Source organism: Hyperoodon ampullatus (assembly GCF_949752795.1).
Source record: "Hyperoodon ampullatus genome assembly, chromosome: 12".
Classification (NCBI taxonomy): domain Eukaryota; kingdom Metazoa; phylum Chordata; class Mammalia; order Artiodactyla; family Ziphiidae; genus Hyperoodon; species Hyperoodon ampullatus.
In genome coordinates this window covers 47,595,018-47,617,565 of record NC_136925.1, presented here as the reverse complement: position 1 = coordinate 47,617,565, position 22,548 = coordinate 47,595,018, and positions in this window count along the sequence as shown.

The window sequence follows — 22,548 nt, the reverse complement described above, 5'->3', positions numbered from 1 at the left end:
CCAGAAAGCAGCTCTGTCTTTATGATAAAAACCTTCCAGAATTTCTGCACCTCTTCTCCTATCTTTTGGAGGGTCCCTTTCCACCCGAGTCACATAGTTATTGCCCTTACCATGCCTCACAGCTTTCTACTACAGTGTATGGATTCTCCCTCTCAACGGACTTCACAGGCTTGCTATGCTCTGCATTGTATCTTGTTTGACATACTATCTCCATTTCTCTTAACTTCAGCTCAACCCAAACTCACCTGTCTTGCAGCTTCCTTCCCCGGAGCCATACTCTTAGCTAGATAGCTTAAAAAATTATGTATTCCCTCTAAAAAAAAATGGTTCTGAAGAACCTAAGTGCAGGACAGGAATAAAGACGCAGACGTAGAGAATGGACTTGAGGACACAGGGAGGGGAAAGGTAAGCTGGGACGAAGTGAGAGAGTGGCATGGACATATATACACTACCAAATGTAAAATGGATAGCTAGTGGGAAGCAACTGTGTAGCACAGGGAGATCAGCTCCATGCTTTATGACCACCTAGAGGGGTGGGATAGGGAGGGTGGGAGGGAGGCTCAAGAGGAAGGAGATATGGGGATATATGTGTATGTATAGCTGATTCACTTTGTTATACAGCAGAAACTAACACAGCAATGTAAAGCAATTATACTCCAATAAAGATGATAAAAAATATGTATTCCAAAAAATATTCCTCTTTTAGCAGAAGATATCTGCCTTTCCATATGGACTTAACCCAAAGGAATGGTAGCAATTTCAGTGACCACAAATGATGGGGGGATATTTACACCCAGAAACTTGGGGTGTCCCAACTCACACTCATAGCCAACTGCCTACATGTAAAGTCTACTTATATCTTCAGGAAATTCAATTCAAGGACCATATATCAATCACCAGATATTTGCATTTTATTGTCCTAGGCTCTGGTGCAGTGAAAGGTATATCACTAAGGTAAATAGGACAGTTCCTTCTTATAAGAAGCTTAAGCCTTTGTAGAGCTACAGAATTGTTTTTTTTTTAATCTTAAAGGATAGCTTTACAAATTTTTTATTGTGGAAAAATATACATAATATTCACAACATAAAATTTATCATTTTACCCTTTTTTTTTTTTTTTTTTTTTTTGCGGTACGCGGGCCTCTCACTGTTGTGGTCTCTCCTGTTGCGGAGCACAGGCTCTGGACACACAGGCTCAGCGGCCATGGCTCACGGGCCCAGCCGCTCCGTGGCATGTGGGATCTTCCCAGACCGGGGCACGAACCCGTGTCCCCTGCATCAGCAGGCGGACTCTCAACCACTGCGCCACCAGGGAAGCCCCATTTTACCCATTTTTAAGTGCACAGTTCAGTAGCATTAGGTACAGTCACATTGTTGTGTTAATAGTTTTATCCACAATAACTTATTTATTTATTGGGAGCCATAAGTTTGGGTGAATAAAACTGAGTAAGTTATAGTTCACACCTTGTAGGTGTGACTTAGCTGAACAAATAAACGTGATATAAACTGGTCTAGAATTTTAAGTCAGTCTGCCTGCCTTCCTACTTTCCTTCCTTCCTTTCTCTCTCTCTCTTCCTTCCATTCCCACTCTGTTCCTAAAATGGTCTAAAGTGGATTACAAAGCTACATACAATATAACAGGGTGAAATAAATGGAAATCTGTCGGGGAACACAAGGGTGGGAAAGTGAGATGAAGCCATGTGTGAGGTGAGTTTGGAAGACACATGACTTGGAGTCCTATAAACACATTATATACAGGCTTCAAATTTTATTCTAACCCTCCCAGAGCCAGTTTAGCAGAGAAATTTGATCCATTACAAGATTCACCGTATCCTGACCGGGACATCAAACAAAAACAGGTGCTCAAGAGCACACAGCTTTTCTTGATACCAAGATCAGAGGAAAGTTCTCCTGTGGGTTGTACTTGAGAGGATGTGTGTGGTATGATGAACCACATCCACCCGTCAGTCTACACAGCAATGAATCACTATGGACTGTCTCTTATTAACAACCTCCAATGCAGCCTAATGGCATTGCCCAAATGGTCAGTTCAGTAAAAAAGTGTTGTTCCAGTGCTCAGGTCTTTACTGGGCTGGCCTAATCCAGGGGTGGATTTTAGCGGGTCTATGGTGGACTAGGATGTTGGTATGCACAGTCTTTAAGGTGGTCTCAGCTGGGGCACCTAGGCACATTCCCAGGTTGAATGCCTGTACTTCAACAACCTCCTCTATTTACCTCAGTGTGCCTTGCAAATGTTATCATTGTCTGTGTGTCTGACATGAGAAAAGTGGGGAAGTATCATTTGGGGCTACTCTAGTTTGTGATGAGGAAGTCCCATCACCTACACCTAAGAGACTGCTGAGCTCTGAATATGTAAGTGGGAAGGTCTGGTGGTGTGACCTGCTGTTCCCAAAGTGGTATTAAACATAAGCTAAAGGGAGGAGAACCAGATCACAGGGCTTTTTAGCTAAAAGGATTAATCTATTTCTTCTCGGGTCTCAATATAAGTGCCATCATGGTTTCAGTTCTAGTCAGACAGAAATGCCCAGGTTCTCCATAGAACCCATGAAGATTAGCCCAGTTGTCATGATTTTTGGCTGTTGAGCATTTCTAGCATGGGGAAGTCCCTCATTGGAAGAGTCTTGGTGATGATGGGAACCACTGGAGAAACCACGAGCTGGGGGACCCCCAACTTTTTCTTGCACTGACTTGGCCAAGTGTACATTCAAACTTTAAATCTTAAGTGGTACACAGATGAAGAGACTGTGAGATTTGTTTTTCAGTAGTTGTGGTGGTGGTTTAGCAGCATTGTCTACAACTGGTGACAGTGTCCAGTGGCAGTTGAGTCAAGTGGCCATAGAGGTATTCAGCAGTGACAGCAGTAGTTCCTATCTGACGAAGTCTTTACCTTGGGTTTACCTGTTTTGTGAGCCTAGTTCTCCAGCCTTCTTATTGGGCTTCTGAGTTGCCTAATATTTTTTCCAATAATTCCTTTATTGCTTAAGGTAGTCAGGTTGTAATAAAGACTCTTGATGATATAGCCCACAACTGATTCCTTCTCATGCAACTAAAAGCTAAAGAAAAGGTTACTTTAGTCTGGATCAGTGTCTCCAGAAAGTGATACAGAGGTCAGCCATGATCCAGGAGTTAGTACCAAATGACCCATGCCTGCCATATCTACCCATAACACACAGGCCAGAGAAACCTAACCTTGTAATAGGGCAGGAAACATTGGAAATAGAACATTTGGTTAGCCCAATAGGTTTTTAATTTATGGACTTTAAAAAATGAGATACCTTCTACTCTGGATTTAACTTGAGAGGCCCACATCTATAGAGTTGATAAAGGCAAAACAAATAATCAAAATCAGGGTCCCACACTGACAGTGGTCTTTGAACACCTCTAGGGGGCTGAAACACATCCTCCAGAAGATTACAGTCAGCCTGAGCTTACTAATCAAGTGGAAAATCCTGGCCTGGAGAACAAGCATCCTAAGAATCTGATGGCATTCAAGACATGCTACTCCCAAAATACAGCACCTTGGCATATTGAATGTTTCAAGTTGGAGGAATTTGAGAAACAGCAGGTGCAGGAAGGTCTTTCTGACCTTCTCCTGAAGCGGGTCATAAAAGCTTCCTGTGAGAGCTGCACTTCACTCTTCAGCAAACCCAGCGTAGAAACACTCAGGTTGAGCCATTCTTTTGGGGTCTTCATTTCCTTACAAAGTCTCCCGTGTCATGTAAAACTTACATTAAATGAATTTGTCTGTTTTTCTCTTTTTAATCTGTTTCTTATAATAGGGGTCCCTGTAGAGAACTTAGAAGTGTAGAGCAAAAGATATTTTTCCGCCCCTACAAATTATAACATCCAGATATTGACTGTAATTTGGGAAGCTGGAAGAGCAATTCTCCCATATGTGAACTTAGGCCTGAACTTCTAGGAATTTTCCTACCATATTTATAAGTATGGCTGTGGCTGCATAACTCCAATCAATGGCTCCCTTTTCCCATGGTCTTCTCCTTTGTGTGTCTCTCTGTCTTCTCTTCTGACTCTTATAAGGACATTTGTCATTGAATTAAGGGCCTCCCCAGGTAATCCAAGATGATTTCCTCTCAAGATCTTTAATTACATCTGCAAAGACCTTTTTTCCAAATCAGGTCACCTTCACGGGTTCTGGGTGGACTTATCTTTTGGATGGACCACCATTTAAACCACTACAGCACCATTCTGCCTCCCAGACCTAGGCTTCCACGTAAATGCCAGGCGGTGTCTGTTGGTGCCTAAGCTGACCTCCGAGCTGACTGGGGCTGGTGTGGCTGTTTGGGTTCAATGGCAGCTCCCAGAGGCTGTGCTGCCTTTCCCCGCAGTCCCCGCCTCCTGGAAGAGCCAGTGAGGTGAAGCTCGGGAGCAGCGTAGCTCATCCTGTCTTCATGCCCAACAGAGGTTTTTCATGCTCAACTCCCCGCACTGCAAAATAGAAAGGAAAACTCGTTATGCCCCTATTTTCTGAAGACACTCATTCCTGCTTTTATTTACAGCCTTGAAAATTTCTCATTAGCTCTTATTTCTGTGGTTGTTTCTTTTAGAGGTTTTCCGTGTTTATGCATGGGAAGAAATTCACTCGGTATCTCAGTCATTTTAGAATTTAATTCCAACCTGCCACTATTATTTTGTTTCACATTGTTTATGAGCCCAATCTCTCTCTCTCTCTCTTTTTTTTTTTTTTTGCGGTACGCGGGGCTCTCACTGTTGCGGCCTCTCCCGCCGCGGAGCACAGGCGCCGGACGCGCAGGCTCAGCGGCCATGACTCATGGGCCCCACTGCTCCGCGGCATGTGGGATCTTCCCGGACCAGGGCACGAACCCGCGTCCCCTGCATCGGCAGGCGGACTCTCAACCACTGCGCCACCAGGGAAGCCCCCCAATCTCTTTTTGACTTTTAAGCACGATGATGATACCTGGCTCTCCTTCTCCTCCATGCCTGGCTCATATATATGTTTTTTATCTTGAAACTAACTCCTGAAAAATGAGATTGACTGTAATTTGCACCCACATTCTTTTTTTTTTTTCAGAGGAAGTTGCAATATCTGATGTCTTAATATCAAGCGTTCCTTAAATTATTCTCTCAAGAGGCAGAAGAGGATGTGGAAATTATAGTCAGCTCTCGACTGCAGACTGCCTGCATTTTCCTGTTCCCTAGAAACTGTCAGGGGTAGCTTGAAGAAGGGAGAGGAATCAAAAGTCACATCAGCCAACTTTGCTACTTGCGAAGCTCTCTGGAAAAATATTTTGGGAGAAAAAACCTGGAGTTATCGACTAACATGAGGTGTGTAGTGTGTTCTGTGAATTTCATTCTTTCTGAACCGTTCAGACCCATACGTCAGATGACAGCAAGTCAGGCATCACTTTGATAATCTAATTTTGAAAATTCCTAATAGACTCTAAAGTCAGAATGTGGGGACATTATGAAGGACATTAGAAATTATGAAACGTTTGCCCATTTTTTATTTCCACTCATTCCTGGTTCACATGAGATTTGTTACTTTTCTTTTCTTTGTGAAAGATGATTATCTCCTAGCATGATGTCAGTGTCTGGGGCTAACATCGAGGAATCACAAAAGTAATGAAAGTGCTTTTTTAAAATTCACATTTTAGAATTCTTATTGACTTTTTTCAGAACGTTGTTTTTCAATATGAGGGTGCATTTATTTCATAATGAAAGTCAAGCAGTCAAGCTCTCAACTGCTTTTCCTTAATACTGCTAAAAGGTAATCAAATTCAGTTCATATAACTAGAAAATCTTTTTTCCTTGAGCTTTTCCCCCCAGACTTTGTCACTTAGGGAAAAGATTCAATCCCAGCCTATTAGATCTCAGACTGCCTATGGCAGGACTGTAATAATTTGTTTTTAGCGTGAAAGAACATGCATGTTTCAGACATTATTGTTTCCAGAAGGTACACTGTACTGAGTGTCAAGAGAATCTGGAAAGAGCTGTTCCATAAGGACATTTCATATTGTGGCCAGGAAAAACGCTAATTATTTCAGTTAATTTTTACATTTCTTTTATTCAAAAATAAGTTGCAAGTTTGTTATTGACTGGGTTCAGAACATGCTACCCCAGAACACGACATGTTGATATATTGCACATTTTAAGCTGAAAGAGTTTGATAAAATGTCAGGAAGCAGGAAGGTCTGTCAGACCTTCCCCTGTGCTTCTCCATCATTGAGAAGTGTCCTGCTCACACCCTGGGAAAAGGAACATGCTTATCTCTAAGATAGAGAAGAGTCCAACTAAACAGGCCTTAGTTTCCCCAGTTTATTACAATTAGCTCATACCTTCTTTTTTTTAAGTCACAAACACTTTTTTTTTTTACTTCTTATTTTTAAATAATTATGTATTCACCAGAAGTTGATGAGAAGTCCCAGATACCCTTAACCTAGTTCCCCCCAGTGGTTACATATTAAAAAACGTTTTTTCTTTAAATTTTATTTTTTTATTGAAGTATAGTTGATTTACAATGTTGTGTTAGTTTCAGGTATATAGCAAAGTGATTCAGTAATCACAGCAAAGTGATTCAGTGTATACATATGTATAGATATTACTGAATCACTTTGCTGTATATATACATATATACATATACATATTCTATATATTTCTCTTTCAGATTCTTTTCCCTTATAGGTTATTACAAAATATTGAGTAGAGTTCCCTGTGCTCTAGAGTAGGTCATCGTTGGTTACCTCTTTTATATATAGTAGTGTGTTGGTTATCTATTGTACATATAGTAGTGTGTATATGTTAATCCCAAACTCCTAATTTAGCCCTCAATCCCCCCCCTTCCACTTTGGTGACCATAAGTTTGTTTTCTATGTCTGTGGGTCTATTTCTGTTCTGTAGATAAGTTCATTTGTATCATAATTTTAGATTCCACACAATATAAGCCCTATCGTATGATATTTGTCTTTCTCTGTCTGGCTTACTTCACTTGGTATAGCTCATGCCTCCTTTGTCTCATCATATTTCTCCACAGATGTCCACTCTTCATCTAACCTAGCATGAAAACACTCAGGTTTTAACCACTTCTTCAATTCTTCATTTCTTGAGGAAGGCTCCCGTGTCATGTAAAACATGTTAAATAAACTTGTATTCTTTTCTCCTGTTACTATGCCTTTGTCATTTTAACTTTCAGACCCAGCCAGTGACCCTAAGAGAGTCAAGGAAAACTTTTTCCTCCCCTACAACATCAAAGGTTAGTTCATGTTTTATTAAACAAGTGTTCAAGTCCATTGCCACCAGGCCCAAGATAAATGATTTTCTGGTTTTCCTTGTTTTGGAGTTAATGTTCTAGCTCAGTCATTTCTTCAAGAGACAGTGTTCATCATGACTGTTGTCTAACTTCATAGTTTCATCCAGGGATTTTTACCACTTCCCTAAAGATAGTTCTCTTTTTGCCCAGACTTAGATAAATAGCCATGGATCTATAGTCCAAAGTCACTCATTCACTTCCCTGTATATTAATATTTGTGAAGGGGTTGAATATTTTTAAAAGCTGTATTTCTGGCTTAAAAAAATGCTTCCTACTGATTGTGAGCCAGGTTTTGTTTATCAAAGATGTCTGAGGTCATACCAGGAGCATAAATGCTATTAAAATTCTACCTCAGAGAGTCAGAACGTTCCCAGTGAATTTCTTCCTCCTTAATCTGCTCAGAGCCAGTTTATGTTGCTTCAAACAAAACAAGTACCTAATATTCTTTCTAGGCTTACAGAGTTTATACTCTAGTGGAGAATATAGTAAGTAATAAACACAACAAGATGGTATTTTAAATAGCAGGAGGTATTATGAAGAAACTAAACCAGGGTAATGGAAAAGAGTGAGACTGGGGTTAGGGTGATCAAAGCAGGCCCTTTGGGGAGGCAGCACATGAGCTGAAACCTTAATGTGAAGCAGCTGAACTGCAGTGATGGGGGAGCATATCCTACGCAGAGGACGTGAGGGCCTCGCGGTAAGAACGAGCTTGGTCTGTTGGAGAAAGAGACACAGGTGTGGTGAGTGAGTGTTAGGAGAGTAGAAACACATGCACTTGTAAAGCTGCTAGGCAGGATCCAGGTCTGGTGGGTCCTGCGAACCATGCAAGGCGTTTAAATATTATTCTAACAGCTATTGGGAGAGACTGGAGGGGTTTATACAGGGAAATAACAGGATGTCATTTACATTTTAAAAAGATCTCTCTAAGTAGAGTTGTAGGGGTAGAGATGCGGGAACACTTAGCTGGCAGTTTCCACAGCTCAGGATAGAGAGGGAGGAGGCTTGGACTGGGGCGGCAGAAGCAGCTGTGTTGAGTAGTCATCTTCAGGGCATGAGCCACAGGATTTGACAAGATTTCCTGATGGATTGGATGCGAATGCTGATGAAAAGAACAACATCGAGGTGAATCTGGGGTGCTTGGCTCTAGTGACCAGGTAGATGATGGTGCTATTAAGTTAGATGGGGAAAACTGGAGGAGAAACAGATTTGGGGAGAATCACCAGTTCTGTTTTGGACCGGTTAGGTTGGAGAGTGTTGCCCAAGAAATGCAGAAGTCTACAAAGGAAAAGAAGAGCTTGTTTGCCATCTTAAGAATTGCAATGCAGGAGGCACCGCTTTGAGTAGCAACTCAAATGTGCTCTGAGGAAAGCAGAAAACGGTGGGTTCATAAAGACAACTGACAAAGACATTCCAGAGACATTACATAGGTTATTTTTACAGAACTACGATTGGTGTGGGCATTCAGTCACTTGGCAGCAATTGGTTGCTTAGCTGCGATTTCTAAAGGGTAAATAAAGAAAACAAGTTCTGCTGGTCTCAGGAAGGCCAGGTCAGAAGTTTCTACTGCATCCAGTGTGGATGTGATTTCCACTTCCTTAAAGGCCTCCTGGCTTCATTTTAGGGCCTTTGACATAAGTGACCCCATGTTGTTGTTCATAGTCCACAAGAGGCCCAACGGACATCCACGTGGACACGTGGAACAGGCAGGGAAAGGTCTGGGCTGGGGATGCAAAAGTGAGTCGTCAGCATGAAGCTGGTGTTTAAAGCAGTGTGAGTGAGTGCAGATAAAAAGGAGAAGCAAACTGAAGGCAGCTGTGGGCGGCTCCAACGTTCAGCGTTGTGCGTGAGAAGGAGGGTCCAGGAAGGAGCACCAGGAAGGCCTGTGAGGTGTGGGGATGCCAGGCGAGCATGGTCCACAAACTTCAAGGGAAAGAAGTGCTTCAGGAAGGAGGCCGTGGGAGGCTGTGCCAGTGCTGCTGAGAGGTGGTACAGGTAAGAGTTCTCCCTGGGGGAGGGGGTGGGAGGGACCTGCTGCCGCGGCAGGTGGGATGGGGTCTTTGGAGGAGTCAAGGACATTTCCCCGACTACGTCTTTCTACCTCCAGAGCAAGTTAGTACTTCTTCCGTTTTTGTTTTGTTTTTCTTTTCTTCAGACCAGTGTCACCGTTGGGACTACACAGGGGGAATCTGTCTGTCACGCATTTCCCGTACCAAAGGTGAGCCTTGAATGTGGTTGGAGTTCGTTTCCTAAGCTAGCTGATCTAATCGTTACAATGTAACCCATTCTATAGTTGGATACAGAGTCACTTCATTCCTCTCCCACATGCTTCTTTTCACTGGATTCTTGCAGGTAGCTCCTCAAAGGTTTGGTGAATTTGAACCGTTTTCTGAGATATCATAAGACATCTTGTTTGATAGTGTATCTTCCATCTTTGGAGTCAGGCGCACCTGGGTTTGCATCCTGGCCTCATCACTTGCTATCTGGGTAAACTTGGCGGTTTTTTCTTTTTTCTTTTTTCTTTTTTTTTTGGCAGTACACGGGCCTCTCACTGCCGTGGCATCTCCCGTTGTGGAGCACAGGCTCCGGACGCGCAGGCTCAGTGGCCATGGCTCACTGGCCCAGCCGCTCCTCGGCATGTGGGATCTTCCCGGACCGGGGCACGAACCCACGTCCCCTGCATCGGCAGGCGGACTCTCAACCACTGCGCCACCAGGGAAGCCCCCCAGTCTCTTTTTGACTTTTAAGCACGATGATGATACCTGGCTCTCCTCCTCCATGCCTGGCTCATATATGTGTTTTTTATCTTGAAACTAACTCCTGAAAAATGAGATTGACTATAATTTGCACCCACATTCTTTTTTTTTTTCAGAGGAAGTTGCAATATCTGATGTCTTAGTATGCAATATCAAGCGTTCTTTAAATTATTCTCTCGAGGCAGAAGAGGATGTGGAAATCATAGTCAGCTCTCGACTGCAGACTGCCTGCATTTTCCTGTTCCCTAGAAACTGTCAGGGGTAGCTTGAAGAAGGGAGAGGAACCAAAAGTCACATCAGCCAACTTTGCTACTTGCGAAGCTCTCTGGAAAAATATTCTGGGAGGAAAAACCTGGAGTTATTGACTAACATGAGGTGTGTAGTGTGTTCTGTGAATTTCACTCTTCCTGAACCGTTCAGACCCATACGTCAGATGACAGCAAGTCAGGCATCACTTTGATAATCTAATTTTGAAAATTCCTAATAGACTCTAAAGTCAGAATGTGGGGACATTATGAAGGACATTAGAAATTATGAAACGTTTGCCCATTTTTTATTTCCACTCATTCCTGGTTCACATGAGATTTGTTACTTTTCTTTTCTTTGTGAAAGATGATTATCTCCTAGCATGATGTCAGTGTCTGGGGCTAACATCAAGGAATCACAAAAGTAATGAAAGTGCTTTTTTAAAATTCACATTTTAGAATTCTTATTGACTTTTTTCAGAACGTTGTTTTTCAATATGAGGGTGCATTTATTTCATAATGAAAGTCAAGCAGTCAAGCTCTCAACTGCTTTTCCTTAATACTGCTAAAAGGTAATCAAATTCAGTTCATATAACTAGAAAATCTTTTTTCCTTGAGCTTTTCCCCCCAGACTTTGTCACTTAGGGAAAAGATTCAATCCCAGCCTATTAGATCTCAGACTGCCTATGGCAGGACTGTAATAATTTGTTTTTAGCGTGAAAGAACATGCATGTTTCAGACATTATTGTTTCCAGAAGGTACACTGTACTGAGTGTCAAGAGAATCTGGAAAGAGCTGTTCCATAAGGACATTTCATATTGTGGCCAGGAAAAACGCTAATTATTTCAGTTAATTTTTACATTTCTTTTATTCAAAAATAAGTTGCAAGTTTGTTATTGACTGGGTTCAGAACATGCTACCCCAGAACACGACATGTTGATATATTGCACATTTTAAGCTGAAAGAGTTTGATAAAATGTCAGGAAGCAGGAAGGTCTGTCAGACCTTCCCCTGTGCTTCTCCATCATTGAGAAGTGTCCTGCTCACACCCTGGGAAAAGGAACATGCTTATCTCTAAGATAGAGAAGAGTCCAACTAAACAGGCCTTAGTTTCCCCAGTTTATTACAATTAGCTCATACCTTCTTTTTTTTAAGTCACAAACACTTTTTTTTTTACTTCTTATTTTTAAATAATTATGTATTCACCAGAAGTTGATGAGAAGTCCCAGATACCCTTAACCTAGTTCCCCCCAGTGGTTACATATTAAAAAATGTTTTTTCTTTAAATTTTATTTTTTTATTGAAGTATAGTTGATTTACAATGTTGTGTTAGTTTCAGGTATATAGCAAAGTGATTTCAGTAATCACAGCAAAGTGATTCAGTGTATACATATGTATAGATATTACTGAATCACTTTGCTGTATATATACATATATACATATACATATTCTATATATTTCTTTTTCAGATTCTTTTCCCTTATAGGTTATTACAAAATATTGAGTAGAGTTCCCTGTGCTCTAGAGTAGGTCATCGTTGGTTACCTCTTTTATATATAGTAGTGTGTTGGTTATCTATTGTACATATAGTAGTGTGTATATGTTAATCCCAAACTCCTAATTTAGCCCTCAATCCCCCCCCTTCCACTTTGGTGACCATAAGTTTGTTTTCTATGTCTGTGGGTCTATTTCTGTTCTGTAGATAAGTTCATTTGTATCATAATTTTAGATTCCACACAATATAAGCCCTATCGTATGATATTTGTCTTTCTCTGTCTGGCTTACTTCACTTGGTATAGCTCATGCCTCCTTTGTCTCATCATATTTCTCCACAGATGTCCACTCTTCATCTAACCTAGCATGAAAACACTCAGGTTTTAACCACTTCTTCAATTCTTCATTTCTTGAGGAAGGCTCCCGTGTCATGTAAAACATGTTAAATAAACTTGTATTCTTTTCTCCTGTTACTATGCCTTTGTCATTTTAACTTTCAGACCCAGCCAGTGACCCTAAGAGAGTCAAGGAAAACTTTTTCCTCCCCTACAACATCAAAGGTTAGTTCATGTTTTATTAAACAAGTGTTCAAGTCCATTGCCACCAGGCCCAAGATAAATGATTTTCTGGTTTTCCTTGTTTTGGAGTTAATGTTCTAGCTCAGTCATTTCTTCAAGAGACAGTGTTCATCATGACTGTTGTCTAACTTCATAGTTTCATCCAGGGATTTTTACCACTTCCCTAAAGATAGTTCTCTTTTTGCCCAGACTTAGATAAATAGCCATGGATCTATAGTCCAAAGTCACTCATTCACTTCCCTGTATATTAATATTTGTGAAGGGGTTGAATATTTTTAAAAGCTGTATTTCTGGCTTAAAAAAATGCTTCCTACTGATTGTGAGCCAGGTTTTGTTTATCAAAGATGTCTGAGGTCATACCAGGAGCATAAATGCTATTAAAATTCTACCTCAGAGAGTCAGAACGTTCCCAGTGAATTTCTTCCTCCTTAATCTGCTCAGAGCCAGTTTATGTTGCTTCAAACAAAACAAGTACCTAATATTCTTTCTAGGCTTACAGAGTTTATACTCTAGTGGAGAATATAGTAAGTAATAAACACAACAAGATGGTATTTTAAATAGCAGGAGGTATTATGAAGAAACTAAACCAGGGTAATGGAAAAGAGTGAGACTGGGGTTAGGGTGATCAAAGCAGGCCCTTTGGGGAGGCAGCACATGAGCTGAAACCTTAATGTGAAGCAGCTGAACTGCAGTGATGGGGGAGCATATCCTACGCAGAGGACGTGAGGGCCTCGCGGTAAGAACGAGCTTGGTCTGTTGGAGAAAGAGACACAGGTGTGGTGAGTGAGTGTTAGGAGAGTAGAAACACATGCACTTGTAAAGCTGCTAGGCAGGATCCAGGTCTGGTGGGTCCTGCGAACCATGCAAGGCGTTTAAATATTATTCTAACAGCTATTGGGAGAGACTGGAGGGGTTTATACAGGGAAATAACAGGATGTCATTTACATTTTAAAAAGATCTCTCTAAGTAGAGTTGTAGGGGTAGAGATGCGGGAACACTTAGCTGGCAGTTTCCACAGCTCAGGATAGAGAGGGAGGAGGCTTGGACTGGGGCGGCAGAAGCAGCTGTGTTGAGTAGTCATCTTCAGGGCATGAGCCACAGGATTTGACAAGATTTCCTGATGGATTGGATGTGAATGCTGATGAAAAGAACAACATCGAGGTGAATCTGGGGTGCTTGGCTCTAGTGACCAGGTAGATGATGGTGCTATTAAGTTAGATGGGGAAAACTGGAGGAGAAACAGATTTGGGGAGAATCACCAGTTCTGTTTTGGACCGATTAGGTTGGAGAGTGTTGCCCAAGAAATGCAGAAGTCTGCAAAGGAGAAAAAGAGCTTGTTTGCCACCTTAAGAATTGCAACGCAGGAGGCACCGCTTTGAGTAGCAACTCAAATGTGCTCTGAGGAAAGCAGAAAACGGTGGGTTCATAAAGACAACTGACAGAGACATTCCAGAGACATTACGTAGGTTATTTTTACAGAACTACGATTGGTGTGGGCATTCAGTCACTTGGCAGCAATTGGTTGCTTAGCTGCGATTTCTAAAGAGTAAATAAAGAAAACAAGTTCTGCTGGTCTCAGGAAGGCCAGGTCAGAAGTTTCTACTGCATCCAGTGTGGATGTGATTTCCACTTCCTTAAAGGCCTCCTGGCTTCATTTTAGAGCCTTTGACATAAGTGACCCCATGTTGTTGTTCATAGTCCACAAGAGGCCCAACGGACATCCATGTGGACACGTGGAACAGGCAGGGAAAGATCTGGGCTGGGGATGCAAAAGTGAGTCGTCAGCATGAAGCTGGTGTTTAAAGCAGTGTGAGTGAGTGCAGATAAAAAGGAGAAGCAAACTGAAGGCAGCTGTGGGCGGCTCCAACGTTCAGCGTTGTGCGTGAGAAGGAGGGTCCAGGAAGGAGCACCAGGAAGGCCTGTGAGGTGTGGGGACGCCAGGCGAGCATGGTCCACAAACTTCAAGGGAAAGAAGTGCTTCAGGAAGGAGGCCGTGGGAGGCTGTGCCAGTGCTGCTGAGAGGTGGTACAGGTAAGAGTTCTCCCTGGGGGAGGGGGTGGGAGGGACCTGCTGCCGCGGCAGGTGGGATGGGGCCTTTGGAGGAGTCAAGGACATTTCCCCGACTACGTCTTTCTACCTCCAGAGCAAGTTAGTACTTCTTCCGTTTTTGTTTTGTTTTTCTTTTCTTCAGACCAGTGTCACCGTTGGGACTACACAGGGGGAATCTGTCTGTCAGGCATTTCCCGTACCAAAGGTGAGCCTTGAATGTGGTTGGAGTTCGTTTCCTAAGCTAGCTGATCTAATCGTTACAATGTAACCCATTCTATAGTTGGATACAGAGTCACTTCATTCCTCTCCCACATGCTTCTTTTCACTGGATTCTTGCAGGTAGCTCCTCAAAGGTTTGGTGAATTTGAACTGTTTTCTGAGATATCATAAGACATCTTGTTCGATAGTGTATATTCCGTCTTTGGAGTCAGGCACACCTGGGTTTGCATCCTGGCCTCATCACTTGCTAATTGGGTAAACTTGGCGTTTTTTGTTTTTTTTTTTGGCAGTACGCGGGCCTCTCACTGCTGTGGCCTCTCCCGTTGTGGAGCACAGGCTCCGGACCCGCAGGCTCAGCGGCCACGGCTCACGGGCCTACCCGCTCTGCGGCATGTGGGATCCTCCCAGACCGGGGCACGAACCCGCGTCCCCTGCATTGGCAGGCAGACTCTCGACCACTGCGCCACCAGGGAAGCCCAAACTTGGCGATTTTATATCACCCATCCGTGCCTCTATTAACTAACTCATCAAAAAAAGAAAAATTGGGATACACTTTACAACCCACCCCATAAGGCTGTTTTGAGGACTCAAGGAGACAATCACTACAATGCCCATTTTCTAGCACACAGTAGAATAAATTATATCAGTTGTAGCTTCAGCTACATAGAAATCTGTAACAGATTCAAAGAAAATGCAATGGTTCCCCTAAAATCTTGAGCCAGGGTGCTCCAAGATTGGCAGTGGGCAAAGGTCTCCTTAACGGGAGAAACCTTGAGATCTGACACTTTTCACTGAGCTGCATCTTCCCCTTGAAGATCTTGCACTACTTACTGTAGCTCCACATTATCCCCCAAGTAATGGGAGAGTCTCCATCCATTGTCAGTATCAGAGGACCAGGGCTTGATTTTATAAAAGGAGCAGCTGGTTTCCATTATAAATGCAAATGGAAAACCTGGGGTTGGCTTGTTTGGGGGCTTTCATTTCTCTAACTTAAAAAGGCATTCATTGAAATCATATCCTAAGCACAGGTCTAGCTGCATCCAGGAAGGAGGAATGTAGTCTAACTGCTTTGTTCTCAAGCATTATCTTGTTCTCAACCACATGTGGCATGGGATGTGGCAAAATTGATGTCTTTGGTCTTATTATTAGCTGCCCTTGGGCTTCTCAGAGAAATCTTGGAGGCCTGAGTTCACAGCTCTGCTGGAGATTGACAGCTGGAATAAGATGTTCAAATGAGGAACACATCCCGTTAAGGTAAAAGTAGACATAGCTGCAAAGGAGAAGAGGAGGAAGGATTTTCAAATTCCCTTTCCTGGAGGAAACCATCATCTCGTTCATAATAGGACATAATCTGTAAGCAAGTGGCTGAAAGGTGGTCTCAAGTTCCACGTAGAGGTAGGTTTTGGAATCCCCTCTGGTGAGTCGAAATAAGAGCATTATCTGGAGCAACTCTGGGCTAATAGAAGGAGACCTAGATCATTTCAGTTAACTTGGATTCTCTTACCGAGTCTTTTTTTTTTTTTTTTAACATCTTTATTGGAGGATAATTGCTTTACAATGGTGTGTTAGTTTCTGCTTTATAACAAAGTGAATCAGCTATACATATACAAATATCCCCATATCTCCTCCCTCTTGCATCTCTCTCCCACCCTCCCTATCCCACCCCTCTAGGTGGTCACAAAGCACCGAGCTGATCTCCCTGTGCTATGCAGCTTCTTCCCACTAGCTATTTTACATTTGGTAGTGTATATATTAGTCCATGACACGCTCTCACTTCGTCCCAGCTTACCCTTCCCCATCCCTGTGTCCTCAAGTCCATTCTCTATATCTGCGTCATTATTCCTGTCCTGCCCCTAGGTTCTTCATAACCATTTCTTTTTTTTTAGATTCCATATATATGTGTTAACATATGGTATTTGTTTTTCTCTTTCTGACTTACTCCACTTGGTATGACAGACTCTATGTCCATCCACCTCACTACAAATAACTCAATTTCGTTTCTTTTTATGGCTGAGTAATACTCCACTGTATATATATGCCACATCTTCTTTATCCATTCATCTGTTGATGGACACTTAGGTTGCTTCAATGTCCTGGCTACTGTAAATAGAGTTTCAATGAACATTGTGGTACATGACTCTTTTTGAATTATGGTTTTCTCAGGGTATATGCCCAGGAGTGTGACTGCTGGGTTGTATGGTAGTTCTATTTTTAGTTTTTTAAGGAACCTCCATACTGTTCTCCATAGTGGCTGCATCAATTTACATTTCCACCAACAGTGCAAGAGGGTTCACTTTTCTCCACACCCTCTCCAGCATTTATTGTTTGTAGATTTTTTGATGATGCACATTTTGACTGGTGTGAGGTGATACTTCATTGTAGTTTTGATTTGCATTTCTCTAATGATTAGTGATGTTGAGTATTCTTTCATGTTTTTGTTGGCAATCTGTATATCTTCTTTGGAGAAATGTCTATTTAGGTCTTCTGCCCATTTTTTGGACTGGGTTTTTTTTTTTTTTGATATTGAGTTGCATGAGCTGCTTGTAAATTTTGGAGATTAGTCCTTTGTCAGTTGCTTCATTTGCAAATATGTTCTCCCATTCTGAGGGTTGTCTTTTCGTCTTCTTTATGGTTTCCTTTGCTGTGCAAAAGCTTTCAGGTTTCATTAGGTCCCATTTGTTTATTTTTGTTTTTATTTCCGTTTCTCTAGGAGGTGGGTCAAAAAGGATTTTTTTTTTTTTACATCTTTATTGGAGTATAATTGCTTAACAATGGTATGTTAGTTTCTGCTTTATAACAAAATGAATCAGTTATACATATACATATGTTCCCGTATACCCTCCCTCTTGCGTCTCCGTCCCACCCTCCCTATCCCATCCCTCCAGGGGGTCACAAAGCACCGCGCTGATCTCCCTGTGCTATGCGGCTACTTTCCACTAGCTATCTACCTTACGTTTGGTAGTGTATATATGTCCATGCCTCTCTTTCGCTTTGTCACAGCTTACCCTCCCCCCCATATCCTCAAGTCCATTCTCTAGTAATTCTGTGTCTTTATTCCTGTCTTACCCCTAGGTTTTTCATGACATTTTTTTTCTTCTTAAATTCCATATATATGTGTTAGCATACGGTATTTGTCCTTCTCTTTCTGACTTACTTCACTCTGTATGACAGACTCTAGGTCTATCCACCTCATTACAAATAGCTGAATTTCGTTTCTTTTTATGGCTGAGTAATATTCCATTGTATATATGTGCCACATCTTCTTTACCCATTCATCCGATGATGGACACTTAGGTTGTTTCCATCTCCTGGCTATTGTAAATAGAGCTGCAATGAACATTTTGGTACATGACTGTTTTTGAATTACGGTTTTCTCAGGGTGTATGCCCACTAGTGGGATTGTTGGGTCATATGGTAGTTCTGTTTGTAGTTTTTTAAGGAACCTCCATACTGTTCTCCATAGCGGCTGTACCAATTCACATTCCCACCAGCAGTGCAAGAGCGTTCCCTTTTTTCCACACCCTCTCCAGCATTTGTTGTTTCTAGATTTTTTGATGATGGCCATTCTGACTGGTGTGAGATGATATCTCATTGTAGTTTTGATTTGTATTTCTCTAATGATTAAAGATGTTGAGCATTCCTTCATGTGTTTGTTGGCAGTCTGTATATCTTCTGTGGAGAAATGTCTATTTAGGTCTTCTGCCCATTTTTGGATTGGGTTGTTTGTTTTATTTTTATTGAGCTGCATGAGCTGCTTACAAATTTTGGAGATGAATCCTTTGTCAGTTGCTTCATTTTCAAATATTTTCTCCCATTCTGAGGGTTGTCTTTTGGTCTTGTTTATGGTTTCCTTTGCTGTGCAAAAGATTTTAAGTTTCGTTAGGTCCCATGTGTTTATTTTTGTCTTTATTTCCATTTCTCTAGGAAGTGGGTCACAAAGGATCTTGCTGTGATTTATGTCATAGAGTGTTCTGCCTATGTTTTCCTCTAAGATTTTGATAGTTTCTGGCCTTACATTTAGGTCTTTAATCCATTTTGAGCTTATTTTTGTGTATGGTGTTAGGGAGTGATCTAATCTCATACTTTTACATGTCCCTGTCCAGTTTTCCCAGCACCACTTATTGAAGAGGCTGTCCTTTCTCCACTGTACATTCCTGCCTCCTTTATTAAAGATAAGGTGACCATACGTGCGTGGGTTTATCTCTGGGCTTTCTATCCTGTTCCATTGATCTATCTTTCTGTTTTTGTGCCAGTACCATACTGGCTTGATTACCATAGCTTTGTAGTATACTCTGAAGTCAGGAAGCCTGATTCCTCCAGCTCCATTTTTCGTTCTCAATATTGCTTTGGCTATTCGGGGTCTTTTGTGTTTCCATACAAATTGTGAAATTTTTTGTTCTAGTTCTGTGAAAAATGCCAGTGGTTGTTTGATAGGGATTGCATTGAATCTGTAGATTGCTTTGGGTAGTAGAGTCATTTTCAAAATGTTGATTCTTCCAATCCAAGAACATGGTATATCTCTCCATCTGTTTGTATCATCTGTAATTTTTTTCATCAGTGGCTTATATTTTTCTGCATACAGGTCTTTTGTCTCCTTAGGTAGGTTTATTCCTAGGTATTTTATTCTTTTTGTTGCAATGGTAAATGGGAGTGTTTCCTCAATTTCTCTTTCAGATTTTTCATCATTGGGGTATAGGAATGCAAGAGATTTCTCTGCATTAATTTTGTATCCTGCTACTTTACCAAATTCACTGATTAGCTCTAGTAGTTTTCTGGTAGCATTTTTAGGATTCTCTATGTATAGTATCATGTCACCTGCAAACAGTGACAGCTTTACTTCTTCTTTTCCTATCTGGTTTCCTTTTATTTCTCTTTTGTCTTTGATTGCTGTGGCTAAAACTTCCAAAACTATGTTGAATAATAGTGGTGAGAGTGGACAACCTTGTCTTGTTCCTGATCTTAGAGGAAATGCTTTCAGTTTTTCACCATTGAGAACAATGTTGGCTGTGTGTTTGTCATATATGGCCTTTATTATGTTGATATTACCGTGTCTTGACTTGGCCTCTTTGTAGGCACAAAGTTTTGCCGGCACCCGTTTTTGCTACCTTGGCTGAACGTATGAGATGAGCTAGGTCTGTCAGGAATCCTGTTTACTTCTGTCCATTTGCTGCAAATGGGCCAGTTAAGGGCAGAACCTGGATTGGAGCAAAACATCTGACTTTCACCAAAACTTTTATTTAGTTTTATTTGGGGGGGCCTACATTTATTGCCTTATTTTTTAGATTTTCAACTCCAATATTAATACTTTTACTTATTACTCTGTTCTTCTAAGGATAAAATGTATAAGGAAAAAAACTTTCAGTTCTTTGTCATAAGGATAACACTGAATTATTTGCTATATATTATTATCTCCACATTATCTTCTTGGTCACAACTTCCTCTCAAGAACGTTTCCTTGGATGAATAAAAGAATAGTGTAAAAAAAAATTTTTTTAAATGTTGGAAGTGAAAATGCAAGAGAAAGTGAAATTGAAGAAAATAAGTTCATTCTGCAGGATGTATGTCATAAACCAACTCCACCAGCAGTAAAACGTTTCACAGTGTTTTGCTAATATGGGAATCTTGAAGTATGGTGTTGACAGGTAAGGACATTAGAAAAATAATAATTCTAAATTAAAAATATTATGCAATTTTTAAATCATTGTAATTTAGGACCTAGACTATTTTCATTTAATGAACATGCAGTGTGATGTTAAAAAACCTAATTCTATTCTAATTTTTAAAGCAAATGTGCATGCAGCCTAGATACAGTATCTGAGATACAATCATTCATGCTCTGTAGAGTTTTGTCCTTTTCTTAAATGATTTTAAAGACAAAAGATCAAATACAGTTGAGTTCTAAAGTAAAGAAAACCATTTTCCTGAAATGCTCAAAGAAGCAGTGAGCAAGAATGAATTAATGAAGTAGAAAGACCAAGCTAAGAAGATGGCAGCAGACGTGGATGCTGCCGTGAAGCTGGGTCAGTCACTTCAGGAGGAGTAGACAAAAGTAGTGTGATGCCAAAGCTCGGATGCTGGTACAATCACATTAGAAACAGATGGAAATTACGTTGTACCCTAAAGAAGACTTTCTATTTTATCATGATAATGTAAATAATCAAAATTACATTAGTACATAAAAATCTATTCCTTTACAATGTCAAGAATCAAGGAAAGGAGATTCTATTATAAACAGAAGCAATCCATTCGACCAACCACAGGAGAAATAGTAAAAGGGTGTTTTCACCCGGTTAACCCAGGAGTAGAGGGTGGTGAACCCACAGAGCCCTGAGGGCTCTAAAGAGACTCTGGTGCCTCCGGGCAGACAGGGGCAAATTTTGCTTAAAATAATTGAAAGCTTCAGTTACCATGATCTCTTGTTCAATGACTTTTCTTTCCCCCCATCCTTGCATTCCAGGGGCCACTGGACTGAGTGGTTTCTGTTGTGCCAATAAGGAGGAAAATAGAAGCTTCTTCACCTTTGAGTGCAGTCGGGTCTTCATTCAATGGCAGGTAACTTGTTTCCCAAGGGTGGTGGCCTCACTAGTGATGCTGACCTGCCATAGGTTATTGGAGAATATAGGAGTGAGGGCTAGTGGGTGTCTGGGAGTTGGAAATCCCCCCAGGGAAGCAGTGAGCTCTCAACTCTGGCACAGCAGTTGCAGATAGACCATTGCAGCTCTACGTAGTTCGTCTGGTTTGGGGAGTATCACAGGCAAAGCCAGTCCCAAGGACCCCTCTTACACTTGTATGTTGAATAGGAGTAGCAGAGGGAGGATTTCCCATCTGTGTATTTAGCTGGATGGATTCAATCCAAAGGGCAAAGGCAGTCTAGCTTGGGCATGTACTGGGTGCTTTTCCTTTCTTTTCTCTTTGGGATTCCACTTCCGGAGTTGGTTGGAAATAGGGATCCTCCTAAGGACCATTTATCCAAGCTGCCTAACAAGCTGCCCGGCCCCTTAACGGGAAGGATCTGCATTAGCTCTCTGACACTGGTTTCTGGTGATCACAGAGCAGCCTCTTTTACAGAAGTACCACACGCTATGTTGTTATCTACCAAATTTTGCCAGTGATGAACAAGGCTATAGCTTCTCCAGGCTAAACATCTTTTCTTCAATTAAACCATCTCCACTCTTAGATGCCATGACATGACTTGAGATTTTGAACAGAATGATCACCAGTGTTCCCGCTAGCTCTCAGATTCTGTGTCTAGGCTTGTGACTGAAATGAAGATGAACTTCACAGGTGTTTGGAGGTCATAATTATGAATTGAAAACTGAATGTCAAGTGAAGTCTCAGTCTTCAACTACGACACCAAACTCCTCACATTAAGTTGTCCTCTATCCCTGACAATTTTCCTTTTAATTAAAATGCAGCCTGATAGGCAGAATCATGGGGCCCATAAAGCAGTTATGTGATTCACTCAACCATTTATGCATGAGTGACCTATTTAGCTTTTAAAATCTTATTTAATGCCCAAAACTGTATTAGAGAATTCAAACAAAATTTCACAGGGAGTCCCATAATGAGACTGTTTTTGTTTTTATTTTTAACATCTTTATTGGAGTATAAGTGCTTTACAGTGGTGTGTTAGTTTCTGCTTTATAACAAAGTGAATCAGCTATACATATACATATATCCCCATATCCCCTTCCTCTTGAGCCTCCCTCCCACCCTCCCTATCCCACCCCTCTAGGTGGACACAAAGCTCTGAGCTGATCTCCCTGTGCTATGCGGCTACTTCCCACTAGCTATCTGTTTTACATTTGGTAGTGTATATATGTCCATGCCACTCTCTCACTTTGTCCCAGCTTACCCTTCCCCCTCCCCGTGTCCTCAAGTCCATTCAATGAGACTGTTTTGATT